The sequence below is a fragment of the Melitaea cinxia genome, chromosome Z (genome assembly GCF_905220565.1).
Source record: "Melitaea cinxia chromosome Z, ilMelCinx1.1, whole genome shotgun sequence".
Lineage (NCBI taxonomy): Eukaryota > Metazoa > Arthropoda > Insecta > Lepidoptera > Nymphalidae > Melitaea > Melitaea cinxia.
In genome coordinates this window covers 15,984,738-16,007,557 of record NC_059424.1, presented here as the reverse complement: position 1 = coordinate 16,007,557, position 22,820 = coordinate 15,984,738, and the positions used below count along the sequence as shown (strand labels likewise).

At 30.6% G+C, this 22,820-nt stretch overlaps 1 protein-coding gene and 1 long non-coding RNA gene across 2 annotated transcripts in view; both read left to right on the top strand.

The window, feature by feature from the left end:
• The window catches only part of LOC123668994 (SCY1-like protein 2), a 130,250-nt gene that overhangs the window by 13,732 nt on the left and 93,698 nt on the right, over window positions 1-22,820 (top strand). The window lies entirely within an intron of this gene.
• Window positions 8,680-22,285, top strand: LOC123668995. The gene is made up of 3 exons (XR_006745657.1): window positions 8,680-8,895; window positions 12,077-12,080; window positions 22,276-22,285. It is a non-coding gene; the product is annotated as an uncharacterized LOC123668995 (long non-coding RNA).

Sequence of the window (22,820 nt, the reverse complement as noted above, 5' to 3'; positions counted from 1 at the left end):
TAAAAAAGTTTACTATAACATAGGTAATTTTTATTAAATTCTATAACTGAAACTATTGGCTTGTGGTAACTATATAAAATAAGATATATTATATGCTTGCGATTCTATTCTGTGCGAATATCTTGAAAAAACAATATCAATAGTAGTGCCATATTATCTCGTTGTCGATTCTTTTGGATTGTTGTTAATACGCAAGTTAAATTTTTCTAAAAGAAATATTTTTAGTGCTTCTTATTTTTCATCTGCAAAATTGACGTTAAAATCACCAGACAAATCATCGGAAGCTGATGGAAATTTTCACCAAGTATTCAGAAACCTCTTCAGTATATTCTTTCAGTGCTTGATGGATGAAATGCCATTGTCATTGTCAGTTTCCATATTTGGTGTAATATAGATTATTACCATGAAAATTTCACCCCGTTGTTTGTTTTACATATAGCTAAACAAAGTCTACAACTTCTGTACGTCTAACATTCACATCGTCAGTATTTTTTAAGATTATGTCCATATTTGGTGCCTAAATATTAGTAGTTTGTTGATTTCTTTTTCGTTGCTGGAACTCTTTTTCACTCTGTGCATTAGTTTTTGGAACTTTTTCGGTTATAAAAATTATTCAACATTAGAGTATAATTATTAATATTATAATGATAAAAATATAATAAACAATGTATTGAGAGTGTAGAATACATATTATGTACACATTCACATACATTATTATATACACATTACATTACAGTAGTCTCTTTAAGTACATAATCCTTATTGTAAATGCAGTACTTGCAAAATGGTGCGTGGTTTGGAGATAAATGCGATAAACATATTTCTTAATCTTATTATCACAATCAAAATCTTCAGCATCTTCAATGGCTAACACCTATCCGCCATTGTAGAAATTTTATAATACTTTGTTTCCTTTTTAAGACTATTTTTAATCATCGTTCTCCTTCGTATCTACGGGACCGCTTTTCTTCCTTCCTTTCATTTTTAACGCTATCCCATTTAATATAAAATAACTTTGCTTTTTGTAAAGATGTTCGATTATTTATTTCTTTTTTTTCATAATTCTGTACTCCTGCTAATTATTAACAAAAATATTAAATATATTATCATGTTTTGAAATAATTTCAACAATATTTGAATATAAAATGAATTTTACTCTCATCTATGGCTTATTAGTATCGTTCATTCATTTGATCTTTGTGTCACTTTACTGTTACACTATTTTATTATCTGTGGTCGGACTTCCTTACTTACGCCATATTTGTTTATCATTTAAGAGACTTCCAAAAAAATGGACGTAACAAATAGACAAACAGCCCAACGATAGCTATTTAAATTCATTATTTTACCAAAAAAACGCCAAACATTGATAGTGTTAATGTTAAATGAGTTCGGTTTTACATACGTCATATTATACAGTCGTGTTACTGATATTACGTCACTGCCGTTATATATTTTACTTACGGTTATGTCTCACTATTTTGTCAGTTTGGCCGCCCAGCCAAATGTCCAGCCTGCCGTAAGGAACTTCGTTCCAAAATGTAAATTTGTTTAAGACAATGATATAATTAAATAGTTTATCTAGTCCAACGTTAATGGAACATATGCTCTTTCATCTTAAATATTTCTATAATTGGCATACAATAAAATGCGCTTTTACAACTACAAGAAAATCAAAGCTGCTGAAATAAAATTTTACGATTAAAAGACAAATTAAGTTTATCAATTTTATTTTGTATAATTCACTTCATTATCTTCACGTGTCACAGACACTATTTAATTAATACAGACACGTACTTGAATACATTCTGAGCATAAAAGTAAAATAAAATAAAAGACTTTTTCATCTGCAAAATACTGTATTATGTATAATTTTTGTAGTATTTATACGAACAGGTCTTTGATTAGAAGGAACAAATGTTTAGACAGTAGAACAGTACGAGTATTATACGGTTGACATTGACATGACAAAAATCCTGAGGTACAAAAAAAAAACCAAAACATTATGATTTGTTGAATGTTTTTACTTTTTCACATTGTTTTCACGTGTAAAATGTGTTTTTTTCTCAAATAAAATAATAACACTGGCACAAGCCAGCACATGTAAGGATTAATCGATCTGAAACTTCGTATTCAAGATGTTTTCTTTTTATTAACTTTATCATCGGATCTCCCTCGTTGAATTACGTTCCTATATTTTTAAAGAGCACTTAAAGTATTTTATATCATACTTTACGTACTCTATAAGTACATAATTTTTTTTTTGTGTATTATATGTGCGCCGTAACGGATGTATGCGCATAAGTTTCGAACGATAACACTGAATCGGGTAATATTTAGTGTATTGATTTTAGTTATTGTCAGGACAACATTAGTGTAAAAGAAAATTGAAAAAAACAGAATGATGAATTCACGACAAAAAAAACGGAGACCCAAAGTTCGACGGAACGGCATTTATCGAAATAAAAAATATTATACATAAAATGTGTTTTATGTGATGGAATCTTAGCATAAGATATATTGACTAGATGTGCCCGCGCCTTCGTCCGCGTGGAATATATTTAAAAAACATATGTTCAGTTTGCAGAGCTACAAAATAGTAAGTAGCCTATGTTGCTCCTCATTACATCAGCTATTTGCCAGTGAAAGTCCCGTCAAAATCGGTCCAGCTGTTTCAAAGATTAGCTGGAACAAACTGACAAACAGACAGACAGGCAGATAGACAAACAGACAAAAATTAAAAAATAAAACTTTATTTTGGTATATGTACCGTACATATGCATTTAGTAAAAAGCGATTATTTTAATATTAAAAATAAACAGTTTTATATATTTGTATAGATTAAAATTAACTGAAATATGTTACTACTTACATTATTCTATGAAATCTTTGTTTATAATAATTAGGGAATTATTGTAAATAATACTATTTTAAAAATAATATAGTGAGTAGTGATTTTCGAAGCTAACACAACGGTGTTTTATCTTAGCACAAAATACAAGACACGGCGAAAACGTCTACTAAATAAATGAACAGTCCCTAAGAAGTTCTATCACTCGAAACAATATTCATACTCTTACAGTGTAAGCTTATAAAACAGGAATATAAAATATACAAGTTGAAAATTGTTTGGCATCGCCGGGTCAGTACCATTCACATTTGTTATAAATGCCCCGAGTTTTCCTCCTAAGGGATATCCCCATACCATTTGCAAAATGCTTGAAAGTCAATAGAGTACTTTTTGCTACACACAAATATAAGCTTCCACATATATAAAAAACTTTACAAGATTATTAAAAAACAAAAAAAAAAAAACTTAAAATAAATTACTTTGTACGACTCTGTGGTTCTTTGTGACCGAGAATTCAGAGAAATATCGAAAAACCTGTGGATCGATCAATCTCGTGTAGCAAAGCGGTGTTAATTCTCTTTTGTAGCGCTTTGTGTCAACGTAGTCAAACAAGTGTGCCGTTGTTTTTTGACGGTGTTTTACAAAATTTTACGTCACGTCTTCGAATTTAACAAAGTCAAGGTAAACATACATTGTAGCATACACTGTGTATATTAATATCCAATCGACACCTTTATACAGTCAGTATAGTATAAGCTAGTACTTGTTCTTATTTAACAATTGAACACAAGCTCTTTTGAAAGAGTATAAAAAAATACTTTATCACGTTGCACTTTAATCACGCATTTGACATACTTAAATATATGTCTATGAGTATATTTTATAAATATTTATGAAATTTTGAATTAAATGCTTACGTCTAACTCGTATCAAAGGGACAGTTTTTAATTACATCCAAAATCGATTTAATATCAATAATACTAAGGGAATATATTATCTCATTCGAAGTACGTAGTTGGAATAGACTAATATTAATTTGATAGCAATGGACAAAACAGATCCCTTATTTACATAATCCAAAATTGAGCTCCATGGTATGAGGTAAAGATTCCGTCAAACTAATTTAACTTCTGAAATTCTAAATTAAATACTTCATAATAATTCACTTTGGGCATTTATTCGATATTTTATAAGTCGTAGAAGTTAATAAATATTTAATTAAACTTAGATTTTACTTCTCTATTTAAGGTAAATTATATATTCAACTAGCTGACCTTGCGTACTCGTACCGCTATGTCTGTTTATTGTAAATCTTATCTGGGTTCTTTTCTCCTAGAATACAGATGAAAAGATAAGAGAGAAATGATACAAACACAGAAAAAAATGCAATTTGGTGCATTCATGTTTTTTTTTAGACACCTCTAAGGAATCGTTTTTATTTATGTAGATTTCAAGCGATAGTATGACTTTCTGTTGTACTTGTATTATAAACGTAGCTCAAATAACAATCTTTTTATCCAGACACAATTTTTTAACTCCTATGAATAACTGCATACAACGATGTAGTCGATCACTTCACCTTCAAGATACAAGACCAATAATTAATGACATTTCAATTATATTCAATTCAAAGGCTTTCTATAAAATTAAAAATGATAATCTGATAACTTGAACGCACACTTTTTAAAAATAGAGTGGCATGATGGAAATGTGATTGTAATGTCTCTTAAAAGAGTTTTAGAGTAATTTTTTTTGCTGCTTATCTTTTAAAATACATATACTGTATGTATGGAAATATATTGGAGATTAGAATTAAGGCAAATATTCACTATTATTTATACTAACGCATAAAATTATTCAGGCAACTATTGGTAAAAACTGCAAGGAATAGAACAGACTCATATTTACATTTTCACTATTATTTATTGATTCAGATTGTAAGGTATTGTTCTTAGTCAAGGGCTTCTATCTCTATATAGGAGAAACGTTGGGGCTTTGTTCAACATGTTGTACCGAATCACTTCCGTGCAACGAGCAACAATGGCTATCAGATGTCTAAAATAATAACAAAGGCCTACGTTTTTCAGTATTATTCGTATAATTAAAATGATCTATTGAACGATAGTGTGAAAATGATAACTACATTTTCTATAATTAGTTTTCAAGAGATCAAAACGTAAACGTGCGAACTCTAAATTATTCACTTAAATTATTGTTATTAACACAGCTCATATCATTGGCTTTAGTCCGTCTATTGCAGACGATTTAGACAGTGTCAGACAGACACTGTATCGCCTAGGACACTTCAGGAAAACTCAGAGTTGCATAAGCTCTGCGCAACCCTCTCGATATCACTGGCTAGGCCCACAGGAACGACGAGTCGATAGGTGTGGAGCCAATTGGGCTGCAGGAGTCTTTCACATTTTAGGCCACGTATGTTTGACGGAGACCCCATTCCGGGTTTCAAATGTAGTTTTCCTTATCCAGGACCCTAATGATTTTGAGCCAGGTTTATCCCTCAGTTGCCTTTTACGACGAAGAAAGGGGGTGGTGCTATTCTACTAGGCCGACACCACACGGCACACAGCTCGTATATAACTATATGAAAGCACGAAATACATCATACCATTCCATAAGTCGTAGCATCATGTTTAAGCCATTCCATAAGCTTTCTTAGTAAAGAAGTTATCAAACATAACAATACATTTTAAAATAAGAAAAATAATGCTCTTAAAAAACTAAACTGACAACTGAAGGAATATAAATATTTAAACGCAATTGTGACACAAAAGTAAATATCGTATGCCTTAACTTCGTATTATTTTTTTACGCAAAATAGAACCAAAAATTATTCCCTCGGTCGTTTCAGTTATTAACTTGTGATTTAAAGGTAAACTCACACAGCGTACAAGAATACGGTGGAGCATGATAAGTCGGAATAAGACTAGCCACAACAAAAGTCGAACATTACCGCTAAAGGCTGGAATTTAACAAACATAAAACTATAATTGAGTAATTATTCTAACTCGGTCAAAGAGATAATTGCTAAAGCTTGCTTTGGTAACCGTTCTGGTCGTAGTTGTGACGGAAATTTAAGTTGAGTGTTGTGTGTTGATTCCCACCTCGAGTGAGCTTTAGCACTTGTGCAAATATTTGTTTTTGGTGTTTGTGCTTATCGATTTGAATCTCCCCAACCTGTCTCTCAACCTAAAGGATACATAAAGGCGTCAATTTCGGTTTTACATAAACAGATTGCAATGACTAGATGATAGATTATTTTAGTAAAATATAATACAATCATGAAGTGGAGCATCTAGGCTATTTTAGTTCCAAGATATATTACAGATAAAGTCTTCTTTAAGATTTTTTTAGTTGTTATGTATCAGGTGTAAACGATAACAATCAGCTTAACAGCCTTTCCGAGACATGTATGGGAGACCCAGAAGGACTAACAACCAGACAGGAAATAAATATTTGTATAAACACAAATATCAATTCCGAGCAGGAATCGAACCCACGACCGTCTGTGTTTACGCGCCACCGACATGGTACACGCACCATTACACCAGAGCGGTCGTCATAATAATAACATAATCGTAATAAGAATAGAAAACGTTCTAATCGTAACATTTTGTACATTATGAAATAAGAAGTACAAGTACAACACAAAAAAATAAGTAATCGTATTGTTATAATTGTATTTCAAAACTGGTTTTATAAAGTCAATAATAAATATTCCGCGACAATATCATCCACACATCCGACTGGCTCAACGATATTCTTTTTACGAAATACATATATGAATATTTTTATTATTCGTGAAAAAATAAGTGAAAAGAAGAGAATATACAATGTAAAATAAAAGAGTAATTAGTCTACCCAACGAGGCGCCTGTTATTTAACACCCTCGTTTGTCGGATGACAGCATATTGACAGTATCATTACTCTATAGACGTGAAATTTCTCTAGCATTAACAAACTATTGTCTATTGGGAGGTAACTTTCTATTTGTCTTAGTAATGCGTGTCATAGACTATACAGCGTTGAGTGTACCACTTACATGTTATATGACATCATTTTTTTAATGGCTCCAGACTATTTATAACAAACGATAAAAAAAATTTGCATAAGAATAAGCTAAAGATAAGTCATTCATGATATTAAATTGATTTAGTAATGCTGCAAATATGTTTAACAAATACATACGGAATACTAATCGTGAGTGGGCTTCTTATACATATATAGGTACATAAGAAAAATTTAAGTTTATCGTTGATAGAAGAAAAGCATCTATTTGTCCATTAAAGGTTGTATATTTTACACTTGACCCACTTAGATCTGTTATTGAGTCTTATTCAAACCTTGAAAGAATACTTCACTGTGTTTCAAAAAACTTATAGCACCGAAGATGACAGCCAACAATTAAAAAAACTTTTATGAAAATCTCATGTTATTCTCCAATACAAATACCACCATATTGGCTTGTAGAGAGAAGGTATACCACAAGCTCGAACAACTTATTTAATCGAAATGTTTTATTAGTTAAGTAAATGTTAAAATTGAGAACTATTACTAAAATATTCGTTAGGGTATCAAGGTGACCGATAAAGTTTAACGGAATTTCAAAAGTTTCTTTAGTAATATTACGTTCCCTTAAAATTTTTCTGTTTTATAAATTTCATTAAATTTACCAATTAAAAAGTTTTTTAATCATAATTAGATTATAATTTTTGTTACGAAGTACCATAATGTAGGTAACCTTACTAAAAATGTATACAAAAAGTGAAACTACTAAGCTGTTACATACTTGCCAATTACTTGTGTGTTTGAAGTGTCATAATAAGTGCTAATTTGGTAGTGGTACTATTGTGTTTGTAAAGTAGTTACTTTGATTGCGATGTTAAATACAATTCTCAGTGTTGTACTTATAAATTTAGTAAAAATACGAAAACATTTAGGACGTATATTTATATACAATTTAATTTCAAAAAATATATATATTATTTTATACGTTTGTCCTTTATTGCTCTATATGTGCGATGAAAATTTAGTAGCAATTACTAGTTACATAAAAAGGACATCCAAAAAATTTTAGTATATTGTCTTGACGACGCGTTGGCGTTACGGTCACAGCACTGGTTTGTGGCTGTTGCGCTGACGGTTGCGGGTTCGATCCCCGCACATGACAAACATTTGTTTTGGCCATACAGGTGTTTGCCATGGTCTGGGTGTTTGTGCAGTCCTTGTTTGTCTCCCCACTGTGCCTCGGAGAGCACGTTAAGCCGTCGGTCCCGGTTGTTATCATGCACACCTGACAGCTATCGTTACTCACAGTAGGGAATATAATTATATCCGCCAACCCGCATTGGAGCAGCGTGATGAATTAAGCTCTGATCCTTCTCCTACATTAGGAAAGATACCTATGAGCAGCAGTGGGATATAACAGGCTGAAGCTATTGTCTCTTAAAAAGAAAACGTATTCAGATCTATATAATTAGTAGAGTCCGACCGAAACTGGTTTTCCGGCTGAAACCGAAACCGAAACCGAATATTCGGCCGTGGCTTCAGTTTCGGCCGAAACCGAAACCGAAACCGAAATTCACGTAGTCATGTATAAAATTCCTTAAAATACTGAAATTTGGTGCATTTTACCCATTATTCTGGATTCATTAGGACATGAAATGGAAACACAGTATATTAAGTTTGTTGTAATCATTTATTTAATATAATATAAAAAAATATTTTTATTATTTTTTAAAATTAAGTTCTCATAGCAAAATTTTTATCAGTTATCAATAATCAAATCACTAATTGTTACTGTTTTATTAAATACTAAGTATTGGTATTTTGAAATCTTACTAATTAATACTTTGGTTTGTAGAATCATCAATCTCTTTTAGGTACTTCTTATATAAAAATATTAAAATAATAATTACTAAAATTACTATTACACTCTTAGTTCCAGTCTCAACAAAGATAATCAAATCACACATTTAGAATTAACAAAGATACCTAGATCACAATTAGTAGGACAGTCATACTTAGTAAGTATGACTGTCCTACTAATTGTGATCTATAATCAATATCAATAAAGCACTAGGTTTTGTTGTTACCACAGAGTACATTAATAGTTGGTACAGAGCTATCCGAACGCCGCACGACAATTCCCGAACAGGGCCGTCAGCGTCCGCTAAAGCGTTGCCGCGAGAAACGAAGTTAGGCGAGCGTGCACGACAACTTCCGAAATCAGTTTCGGTTTCGGCAAAAGTTTCGGCCAATTTTGGCCGAAACCGAAACTGTCGCCGAAACTTGATTTTTGGCCGAAACTCGGCCGAAACCGAAACCGAAACCGAACTTTCGGTCGGACATTAATAATTAGTGTTTGCAGGCAAACGAAGAAAAACCAACTTCATTTATATCGACAAGTAATACAACGTCGGTAGACGAAAAAATAGTCAAGTAAATACGCATTATCAAAGATTACTCCAAAAGTTATGATCAGACTTCGATGAAATTTAAATGTGATCACATGATAAACATCGGCTTTCGATTAAATTAAAAATCATCAAAATCGGTACACCCAGTAAAAAGTTATGCGGATTTTCGAGAGTTTCCCTCGATTTCTCTGGGATCCCATCATCATATTCTGGTTTCCTTATCATGGTACCAAACTAGGGATATCTCCTTTCCAACAAAAAAAGAATTATCAGAATTGGTTCATAAACGACGGAGTTATCCCCGAACATATATATATATATATATATATATATATATATATATATATATATATATATATATATATATTATTATTTTTAACCGACTATATATATATATATATATATATAGTCGGTTAAAAATAATTTGACCATTAAATAATCATTTATAATGTTAATTTATTACTATGAGCTAGATACACTAACGATAGCGGCGCATCTATATAAATTTATGTTACGTTTTGTTACATTTTTTAACGATCAATATCGAATCATTAGATATAGATTATTTATTCATTCCGTTTAAACATTCTGACGTAAAAGTGAGGTACATATTTAGGTTAAGATTGAAATCTCAAATCGGAATTCAAATTAAATACGTTCTTAGTACCGACTACGATTACCTTAATAGAATGTTAGATTCGACGATGAATAATTCTACACAGATAAAATTGTTTAATTTTGAAATTTTCGTGAGTTGAAACTTTTTACTTTAAATATGTAATAAAAGTTAAACTTCCATCTGTTAACGCAATGAAAGATAATAAAAAAGTTATAAGACCGTTTCAGGTCAGATTAGTGTTATCTCAAAAACCTAAACCGCGACTTTCTCTTGCCGGCGCTAACTTTTACACTGTGCACTTAACTTTGCGGCTTAGCTCAGGAATACTATAACGTCTACTTACGATATGTACAGTGACGTATAAATAAATTGAAACAAATAAATCAATAAATATCTTATAAAATACACACACGGTCGTCTGTCGCTATGGGAAGAAACTTAATGCTTGTGTTACAGGCAAAAGCTGGCTGTAAAACCCTTTTTTTTTATAAATACACATATAAATAATACTTAATATGAAAGTATAAATACAAATACAAATATCACACCCAGACTTTTATAATTATAGTTAATTACTTATGCTACAATATTATTACAATAAGGGCCAAAGGGCCAGGACAAAAGTAACGGACAGAAGTTTAACGTTTAACGGACATACAAATTTTGTTTCGTCGCGAGTCATTTCAGAAATAAGAAAATAAAGGGATAAGCGGGTTTTACTCCGCCTCAAACGTCTGGACAAGACTTCTTACTGAGCAGTAAGTTTAGCGTTTACTTTTAAAGTTGATAAAAAACCGGATCTGTGACAGAAAATATCGCTCTCTGCAACTAACGAGAAATGTAGTCAATAATGGCCCCAATGGCTTTAATATTCTGAACGTAAATTTACTGAAAACACAAAATAAAATCAAGCAAAAAACACTATAGTTTCTGCTCATTTGACGACGACTATAATATTCGAAACCTGTAAATCCATAAAAAAACAATAAACGCCAATTAATCTCATAAGTATTAAAAGTCAATACGAGCAAAAACAGCGACAGAGACGTTGTACCTAAGTAAATAAAGTTAAACGGAGAATAAAAAACTAGAAAGAAAACGTTTTGTAAAGCCTTTCAAGGTAAGTTTCAACAGTTTCTATTCAACATTTTAACTTAATGTAAAAAAGACAATCTTCAACATGTTAATCCAGTTTAAAGGAGAAATAAGGTGAAATGAAAAAGTGCTCCTTAAGTTTTTTTTTTATAAGAATCAAGTTTTACGAACGGTAGAGTAATGCCTCTTTCTATAAATGTTAGGAACGTTATAAAAATAGTACTGTAAAAACCAAAATAATGTTTTTGTATATTGACTCTCGGCTGTGAGTATATTTTTTATATTAATAAAATGAATTACTAAATGTGTTTCTAAACGCAAACACGAGAACGGCTGAAAGGTCGACATTTTCTTTTTCATTTTCCTTGCAATTGTAAAAGATTCTTACGACATTAAAAAAAATAAGGATTTTGCCTAGAAAATGAAAAAAAAAAATCAGAAAACGTAAAGATTATTTAAGCGACACGAATTTGAGAGTTCGTAAGATGGGTCAATGTCTGTCGGGTCAGTTTCTACACAATTTTGACAGATTTTAAACTGGGCAATTGCCCGCTAGACTGAAATCATGGATAAATACACTTGCGAATTTAAATCAAGAAAATCCCTGTTTAATTTACAAGCGCTAGATTTGTCACTATCTTTAATCTGTGTAAGAAAACGTCAGTGACATGTTACTATTTTAGTCTTATAAACCTGTCTGACTAACTTGAAATATATAATATAATAGAATAAATATAATAATAAGTTATTCTCAAAATACTCTTTCATTCAAAATGAAGGACTTTCGTCACAATAAAATATTCAGATATTCAGATATTCAGAAGATGAGTTGTAATGTCACTAAAAATAATATTACGAGTAAACGTAGCCCTTACAAAAACGTCCTTTGACTAATAACAAACTCGATTGAAGCTCTTTGAATGTATTTTAAACAGGCGTTACATTTTCATCATTTTCATTCATGTCTATTTGCGTTTGGAGCCGTAGTAATACTTAAATCTCAACAAATAAAAAATATAAAAATAACGCTCATTCATAAAATAACAAACGAGAATAAAATACATATAATCACAGCATTGTTTGATCACTCTTAAAACCAGATATTTATTATAAATGGAACTCTTATAAATACGACGTATAGATTATATTATTACTCTTGTAATGTTTAACTACACTTATCGACGTAAGTTGTGTCCCCAATATAAATTGTTTTATACAGCGGTCAAATTTTATACTAGAACTAGCTGTGCCCGCGACTTTGTCCGCGTGGAATTTAACAATAAAGTTATTATTCAGTGCGAAAGTTATAAAATAAATAAATTTCTAAAAAAAGTAAAGCAAATAATGCCCTATTTATTAGTAAAAGTATGCTTTTAAATACTCTTTTGTTACTTAGGTCGATTTATAATTTATTCTTTGCAAGAATAGCTGATAAAAAACGAATAGATTACTATTAATCAATCTTTTTAAGTATTCGACTAGTAGAATTTCCATTCAATTGTTTTAAATTCCAGTATACGACGGTGTAGCGATGGTACGCTATCGTTGAGACTTTTTTAAACTTTAATTTGACACTGCCATTTAACTGAGGTAGGACACAACAGGAAATTTTCTGCTCAAAATATGGTGCATCCCGACTGGGGAAGTTCTTCGACCTTACAGATCACAGCTAAATAAAATATTTCATGTAGTGTTGTGTTCCTTTTGGTAAGTAATGTGACCAGAGCTCCTAGGGGGAATTGGGAATAGGGTCGGCAACGCTTGCGATGCTTCTGGTATTGCAGACGTCTATGAACTACGGTAATCGCTTACTATTAGGTGAGCCCTACGCTTGTTTGCCGACTTATATATAACTATATATATATATATAAACAATTAATCAGTTTTATTTTAAATGAATATACTCTTAATCTTAAATGTAGAAATTATGACTAAAATTTCATATTGTCCTCGCATTACAATATAATTCTGAATCGAGGCATTAACTTTAAGTAAAGTAATTATACTGAGTGCTTTAGTTAAGCAATAATAAAGGTATATACATACAGAATGTAGTAAAGATTTTTGCATTCTAAAGTGAAATGAAAGATTATTTCCATTATATATATATGTATATGGAATTTAATTATACTTAAAGTATGATGATATGAATTATAAATAAGGTTGTAGTGATGTGGCACTAGCAGATCATTACTGTAGTAAACACAAGCTCTAAGAACAACTGTCAGTACTTGTCAGTCAGTCCCATTGATCAAAATCAGAGGAGTTGGGTTATCCCTAATAATGCGTATTCAATTGATTTTTTTTTCGACCACATACATTGCATTACTATTTTATTTACAGCAAACACAATATTTGCTTAGTTTTTCGCACATTTAAATAATAAACAAAATATAATATTTATGACAAAATTTAGCGATTAATCAAGTTGGGACGCAAATATTAACAGCTAAATCAACAATTACTAACTAGAGAGAAGATATATGACAAGATATTACTCGAAAATTAGAATATAACTGGGCGAATTATTGTTTACGAACGATACAAATTAATGTTCGATTTAGCAGCACACCGGATGCTCATGTTTCCGACGACTTTAAATAGTTCCAAATGTATTAAATTTTCGTGTTTATAAAATCAACACATTATGAACTATTTTCAAATAATTAATAAGAATGTTTATTGAGTATTAACAAAAAAAAAATTTTTTTTCGATATTTTCAGGCTTGTATTTTATCTTTGTGTCGTTTTTTTCCCGAATATTTTATAAATGTAAAAAAATTAATAATATTTTGCTATGATTATATCTGTAATATTTATATTTGTACTAATATGTAATATTTTGTTGCGATTACTTAAATCTGTCTTACATTTTGTCTACTTAACATAAAATATAAATAAACTACAAAACAAAGGTCATCATTGTTATGTTTTTAAAAGGCTATTTGTTTCGCTTAGTGATAAAATTGCATTCTTCAGATTTTAGTGTTCGAGTCACTACAAAAGAAAAAAAATTCGCAACTTTCCCCTTATATGTGTAAACACAAACATAATTTAATTTCTTATAAAAATTAATTACAAGGAAAATTACAAGGAATCTTATTTAGTTCCCATTACAGGTATTATTGATATACAATATTAGTATAGATGGAAATTTAAATACAATTTTAAATTGTTATCGAATGTCAATAAATTCAGTTTTCCATTTCGAGTGGGACTTATATTTCAATCAAGTCTTAATCGCTGAACAGCTCTGAGTACGAATACAGAACAGGACAAATGCCTAGTTTACGTCATATCCCATAATAATCCACATGGAATACCATAATTATGGAGTATATACTCCATATGGTATTCCATTAGGACTGGATATACCTTATTTATAGCAAAACTGTAACAGAGGAAATTTCGAATATTGATAATACTTTGAAAACATTTTAAAGAACATTCAGCAAATGACACAATATGTGAAGCCTAGTGTGCCCAAAAAGTATGTATTTCTTTATTTTTTTTTTGTCTGTCTATATATTGGCCGCATTTTAAACCAAACTATTAAATTAATTGAAATAAAAATTAATCTGAGTAAATACATGACAAATGTACAGAAAAAAGTAAACAACTAAGCCAAGTGATATCATTTATTGTATATTACAACATAAATCCATTATTATGGGTCATTTCTTCAACAATAATTAAAATAGAAATAAAAATGAAGCCAAATAATTATTAATGTATAAACATAATAATTAGTAACAAACTTATTGAACACAATATCGTCGGTGTCCGATGGCTTTAACGTGATTGGGTACCGGAGGAATAATTGTTTTAAGTAATAAATGAATATGAAAAAAAAATTGAAAAATTATACATTTTTATGTATGTATGCATTTATATACTATGATTGTGTATTTATTATATATTATATTTTTATTCACAATATGTTTAGATTATACACGCTAATTTTGCGCCTGTTTTATAATTTTCCTGTGTCATCATGGGATAAGTAGTGCCTTTGTACCAGCATTGTTTATAAGAACTATTTTCTATTACTTTCTTAGTGTACATAAATTGTTAAATAAAAAACTAAATAAATAAATTACAAAAAAATAGTATAAAAAAGTTAAAAAAAAGTACCCAACGAAAACATTTAAAGATAGAGTGATATTTGTAATGGATACTATTCTATCGTTACCTCTCTTCGAATAAATAAGCTGTAAAAAGCACATAAAAAATAAAAATATCGTTCAATTTAAAACGACAAACTTAACACGGACACGACTGAAGTAAAGCAAACGACGCTGAAAAGCGAGACGACTTGAGGTGAAAAAAAAAAAACAAAATCGAAGAACTAGTTTTCAAAAAGTATTTTCTTTTCAATTAAATTGTTGCTAACTTCCTTGCGAAAGTGTATTTTGGTTATATATATATATATATATATATATATATATATATATATATATATATATACTAGCTGTGTCCGCGACTTCGTCCGCGTGGAGTTGGGATAAAAAAGTTATTGTTCAGTTATAAAATAAATAAATTTCTAGAATAAAAAAAAGACAGACAGACAAAAATTTTATAAAATTTTATTATGGTATATGTACCGTGTATACATCCATATGCATTTAAGTAAAAAGCGGTTCTTTTAATATTACAAACAGACAATTTTATTTATTTGTATAGATATTTGAAATGTGCTAATTGATTTGTGCTATAAATACAGCAACTGCTAATAGTTGCTCGGAGGTTTTCTTGTATGCATTGGAAAATTTGAATTAATAGACACTCCAAACATTAGTATAGAAATTATACAGGATATAATGAATATACTTAATTAGATAGTATGAATAAGATACCTACCTACATTTTAGCATGTACAAATCTAATTATCCTCCCGGGCAAACTGCAAAAGTCAGTAAAGGGATTTGAGGGTTTTGATGATCTTAGTATATCGTAGCGATGGGCTGACCTCTGTCACTACTAACTAGGATTTAGATTGAATTAAAAATAATATCTTCCATGTCGGGAGTGGTATGAAGTGGTTTTCTTAGTCCATGAGGGTACATGAGGCTTCTTCAGGATTTGCCACGCCGGAAGGGATGTGTAGGCATGATGTTAATTATGTATGTACGTACTCTAAAATTTGATAAATTATGTATGTTTAATAATAATAATAATAGATAAAATGATATAATAAAATAGATAACAATAAGATTACTTTAAAAAACAATATTTATTGGGAGTATCAATTAAGACAATAGAAACAAAATTTGAATACGACACAACATAATAAATTTTTACATATGTATTTGGACTGTATTACCATCATCATAAACATGATTGTAGCACTTCGTATTGAAAGTACATTTTTTCAATTATACCTTTACTAGTCGTAATATAGGCAAAACTAACTATAAATAAGTATAATAATTATCATTTTACAAAATTACAAAAAACTATTTATACGTGAGTTGATTTGAAATTGAACAAAAAATTTACCGACCGTCAATCATTTTGACGTTGTTACAAAATTAAAGCAGTCAGATGGCAGCATTGCTGTATTGTGTCTCAATATACATTGAGACATCTATATTAATTAATTATTAATTAAATTAAATATTATATTAATTAACTATATTAAATAAAAAAACAAAACAAAAGCAATAATATTTTTTTTAGTTGTTGATACCGGTAGAGCAAGCAATTATCCATAAAATGATACATAATTTATGTGTATTAATCGAGAGATTTTTTTCTAAAAAGGGAGATAAACATCTTAACCTTAGCGTATAAATTTATATGATAACTAGTATCATATTATTTTTTGTTTGCTGTCATTTGTAATTAAGAGATTAATATTAAAAATCTTGTTTAGTACCTTTCCAGTATTTTTTTTTTGTCGTAGTCAGGTTTTAATTTTCATTTTACTGTAAATATTTTACGTTGAAAGGTTGCCGTCTATCGAAGTTAATAAAAGTATAATATACATCTTCCTTCGACGACGAGTCGGACCACACTGGAAACGTAAATGCAGTACATTCCACGCTTTATACAACTTTCAACACTATATTCAAATAGGTTGAAACAACTGCACTTACATAAGTATAAATGAGATTTAATTATTCAAACACAACTTAATTTCAGTATACAACTCGAATAAGTGTAATTAGTTAGCTTTAAAATATTATTATTTTTGTACTTTGATTTTAATTCGTATGAACTACTAGGTAGGAATGAGCTGAATAATGTAGAATATATTCTTAAAACTACACATTCTCTCATCCAAAATGTTATTCTTACTACAAAACCCTGAAATAGAGTTTTGTTTTTTATTCATAATAATCAAATATAGATTGAAAATTAAACGAATTAATTAGCAATAAAATGAGCAATTGAAATAATGCGCTTATTTATTTATTTATTTATTTATTCTTAATTTAAACTGAAATACAGACACATATAAAGAAAGATACAATACGAGATGTACAAAGGCGATTTTATCGCTAAATAGCAATTTCTTCCAGATAACCTTTTGGTACTGGACACGATACAGTAGCAGCGGTTAGAGTTGTGCACAAATTAAGGAAGAAAAATCAATAATAAATGGACAAAAACTACGATATGATAGACTTACATAATTATTAAAAAAAAACACATAAATAAGTAAATATTTTAGTATATATTATATAATACACATATAGACACACATACATACATACATATATACGTAGACATGCATAAATACATAGAGACATACATATATTTACATAATAATATGAATAAAAAATAATTACATACATATGAAATACATTAATAAATAATTATTTACTAAAAATAATATATAAATATCATACGCTTACACCTGTAATATCCCACTACTGGGCATAGGCCTCTTTCCCCATGTAGGAGAAGGATCAGAGCTTAATCCACCACTCTGCTCCAATGTGGGTTGGCGGATTTATTCCCTACTATGAGTAACGATCGCTATCAGATGTACAAGATAACAACCGGGGCCGACGGCTTAACGTGCTCTCCGAGGCACGGTGGGGAGACCCACAAGGACTGCACAAACACCCAGACCACGGCAAACATCTGTATGGCCTATAAAAATGTTTGTCATGTGCGGGGATCGAACCCACAATCGCCAGCGCAACAGGTACAATCCATGCGCCAACGAGGCGTCTAACAACTAAATGTTATTAACCATATGTAGATTGAAAATGTTTTTTAATCGCCTATGTAACGAAGCATTACCGTTGGCAGCTAGAAATACTAGTAGTAGCTGACGCGAAATTTGTTTCAGTTACAAAGAGGAAAGTTGTTTTATTTTGAAAATGAAAAACACAACTTACTTTCATTTAAATTAAATAAATACTCACGATTGAAAAAACATAAGTGCCACTTTAATGAAAGTTTAGATTCCAAGTTCTTCAGAAAAACTTTCTCGACTTTCGTAGACTTTAATATAAACGATGAAATAAAAATGTCCCTTAGCGACCTTCCTTCATCAATGATTATTTTTTTAACGAAACCATGAGTTATTTTTTATTACCATCATGAAACTGATCACCATTCAGGACAGATTATAATCAATTATTATGTATGTGAAACACAATAAGCACATGTAAAAACGATATATATGAAATAAACCGGACAACATTAAAACACAAAAAGCCATGTGAGAAATATTATAATTTAAAACGTGCCTAAAGCCTACATTGGCATATTCAGAGACATGTACAACAACTGCGGTTCCGTGGTTTGAACGGCTGCTGGCGAAACCTGTTTCTTTGCGATTACTGTTGGGTACACCAGGACTCAGACACTCAGCTCATACCTGGTTCTTATTCAACTTGATACTAGATGTTGCATCGGTATCCAAGACCAGCTCCCATCGCTAATGAGGTATGCCAATAATGTAGTGAACGTTGACGAGAGCTGAGCTTTCGGAAATACAGCCTCAAGCAAGATTCAAATGAAGCCAATACAAACCGTTAAATCAGAGAAATACAGGTACCTTAGATCCCTCCAGAATTATCGATCCCGATGTCCAAGCTTAGATAAGCTGCTGCTTAGGCCAAATATCGGGAGGTCATAGTGATGACCGAAAGCTCAAGAGATAAATATATATACAAGATCATGATTCGATTTGTCCTCTTATTTCAGCGAGCTTCTAAATGTTGCTCTGGCGATTGCGGGTTCGATCACCGCACATGGCATGTATATGTTTTTCGTGGTTTGGGAGTTTGTGCTTGTATATTGTATATGTTTAGACTCCTGATACAGGAGTAAATCTTTCAGTGACGATATAATATTATTTAATTCACAATATCGTGAAGTTAACTTCAAGAAAATTTCTAAAATCTAAAACATTTTTAATGTTTGTATCTGATCAGATATTTAAGTATTTTAATTTACTGCTTTTTTTAAGTATAATCATAAAGATAGGAGGAAGAGGAGAAGATAATGCGCCTTGTCTGTGTATACGGAGCCAAGACGTGGACACTGACGAAAGGATTGGTCCACAAGTCGCTCAACGTGCAATAGATGGCTATACTTGGGGTTTCAGTCAAATATAGACTATATTAATAAGACTATCTACGAGAGGACGAAAGTAACCGACATAGCCCACAGAATTAGCAAGTTGAAGTGGCGGTGGGCTGGTCACCTGTGTCGCAGAATGTATGGCCGATGGAGCAGTCGTGCCCTAGATTGGAGACTGCGTCTTGACAAATGCAGTGTGGGACGTCCTCTGGTATATTGGACGACGATCTAAGTAAGATTACCGGTGTGCGCTGGATGAGGATTGCGGAAATCGGGATCTCTGGCGCGAAATTGGGGAGGAATATGTCCAGCAGTGGACTGCAGTAGGCTCAGCTGACTGACTGAGCTGACTTACGCAATAAAGCATTATTATTATTTTCTTAATTTGGTAGTCTTGTACGGAGTTTAAAAAAATGAAACTTGCATAATGAAATTGAATTGCGCAAGGTAATATAAAATTTTATTTGAGTGATTTCCATTAAAAAGTTTAACAAAAGAGCAATACAGTTCTACATTACCCTTTTATGTAATGAAACCTTTAGACCGGTAATAGTGAAAACCAATTTAGTAAATACGGATTTTATGATCCTTCTTGACAAAGAGTAAATGCGCGGTAGATACCCTTTTGTTTTACGATTATAGCCGCGCCGCACACATTTAACCCTACTACGGTAATTTTTATTTAAATAATTACATACACTAAGTTACTACGTTCGCTTTCGTGAGTTCTTAAGGTATACAATATATATACTAATATAAAATAGTATTATATGTGTACTAGGTATAAGCGAATTTTATAACTCAAAAAATCTTAATTTAGTAGTATTTTTCCTTTGCTAACATCGCAGGCTAATTTAAAATAAATAATAATGTATTGATTTTTATTATAACAGAGTATAAGGCTATTTTACCAATAGTCTTTGGCGAATAGTCATTTATCAAAATTGTAAATGCAGATCATAGCACTGCGAATGTGAATTGCTCGTATTGCGTGTTATCCCATAACGGACCATTTAGGTACAGTCACGCATCGTTACCTACCTAGTCACAAGGCATCACAAATTTGGGCTGTATGTTTGTAATATACTGGTAAGAGATAAACGTAATCGAATTGTGAACAGTATTGTCAGTTAAATTACGTCAGTTACTGCTTCTAGTTTCAACTATAATATTGCTATTTCTCATTAACATTATCGGAGAAAAATATTGTTTTACGAGTGATGATTCCTATTTTATTCATATTTTAAACTAATTTATTAAAGATTTCAGTGAAATTAAATTATTTTTAATATAATTTTATGTTTCTGTGATAATTTTTTAATTTGTATCTGAAGGTAGCTGTGATTAATCAATCAGGCCGGAATAACCTCTAGATAAGAAGTAGTTGATTAGAAAAAAACTTAACAGTCGTGATATCTTAATATTTTTAATCTTTACTAATATTAGTAGACTGTAGTCAGTCTTTAAGTAGTAGACTGTATGTTTGTTTGTAATGAATAAACTTAAAAATAAATATTTTAAAATATCCTTTTATCACAAGTATACTACGTTATCTCTGAGTGGCATTTTAATTTTATTTTATTAGGAAAGCAGACGGTGATATATTTTAACAATTGGTTAAAAGGAAATATCTGAACACTATTTAGATTTGAGCATGATTTTAGAATAATTTAAGACAATCACAAAAAAATGCATCATTAAATTAACTATATACATAATATATGAACTTAAGATAAGGATAATTGTGTTTGCTCACAAACGAAAAAAACCAACTTCAATTAAATCAACAAGTAATACAACGTAAGTATCAAAAATTACTTAAAAAATAGTCACCAGATCTAGATCAAATTTAAATGAGATTACATAAAAATCCTTAGCTATCAATTAAAGTAAAAATCATTAAAATCTATAAACCCAGTGAAAAGTTATGCGGTTTAATACAACGTAGATCGACGAAAAAATAGTTAAGTAAATACGCATTATTTCATATAACTCTAAAAGTACTTGTCAGATCTTAATTAAATTTAAGTGAAACTAACACGCAACACCTTTCAATTAAAATAAAATTTATCTAAATCGGTCGACCCAGTCAAGAGTTCAGATGTAACATTCATAAAAATAAAAAATAATACAATCAAGTTGAGAACCTCCTCCATTTTTTGGAAAAAGAAGTTTATGGTATCAAGTTTCATTCAAATTGTTTTAACAGAAGTGTTAAATAGGTCAAAGTCGGGGAAATGATTCAGCTTATTGATTTGATTTGCGGACCTCAAAAGAAAGAAGTTTTGCCTATAGTCTGCCGAGCAACTAGTCACAAGTTGAGAGGTTGTCTTAAGGATCTTTGAGAAACATTTAGGGGAGTCGCCATATTTGTATTTTAGCGACGGAAAATGGAACTTCAAAATCGTGTAATCCAAACGGGCGAAGTCGGGTCGGAAATCCTGTCTTTAATATAACCATATAACGATCGAACAAATTCATAAAGAAAAATAATAAAATTAACCATCTTACTATATACACCCAGATACACGAAAATCTACTCCACGATATAATCTACACAACGACATTAAAGGCTTATTATTTATTATAAGTCATTCCAAATAATCTAAACATTTGAACTATACAATTCTAACTTTGCAACAACAACAAGTTCAAAAATATTATCCGTTTTCGTTTCAGTGAGTTTGAAGAACAAAAATAATAAATTTTGCTTGGTAAAACTTTATAAGTAGCATTAAGCCTATAAATGTTTCGCACTCTGTTGTTGGACATAATTTTATCGTGTTTGATATATAATAATTCAAACAATACATATAATAATGTTCGAAAACCACAGTGATATTTATATATCTAAAGAAACGTCATAACGAACGGACAGACAAGTCTAACTTTTAAAGGTTATATTACTTAGGAAGGTAAAGTTGGTTAAATTATTACGAATATATAATTTCTAGAAATGATGCTGCAGTTAATATGAGTTCTGAAAATTAATTTATGATTTTCAACAAAGTTAAATATCATATTCAATACTTTATGTAATATTGGATTTTCTAGTAACTTCATAATATAATATCATTCGAAAAAGAACTCGCGACTGCCCGTAATCTCAACTAATATCTGCTTTGTTTAATGTAAATTTACTTTTCTCTGATTATTTTTTTCTTTACTAGATCGTTTTTTGTAAGTGTACCAGCATTTATAGCTATTGTTTCTTTATTATTAATTAATATTACTATTACTGTTCCGTAATGTCTCATACAATATTTCTTACGTT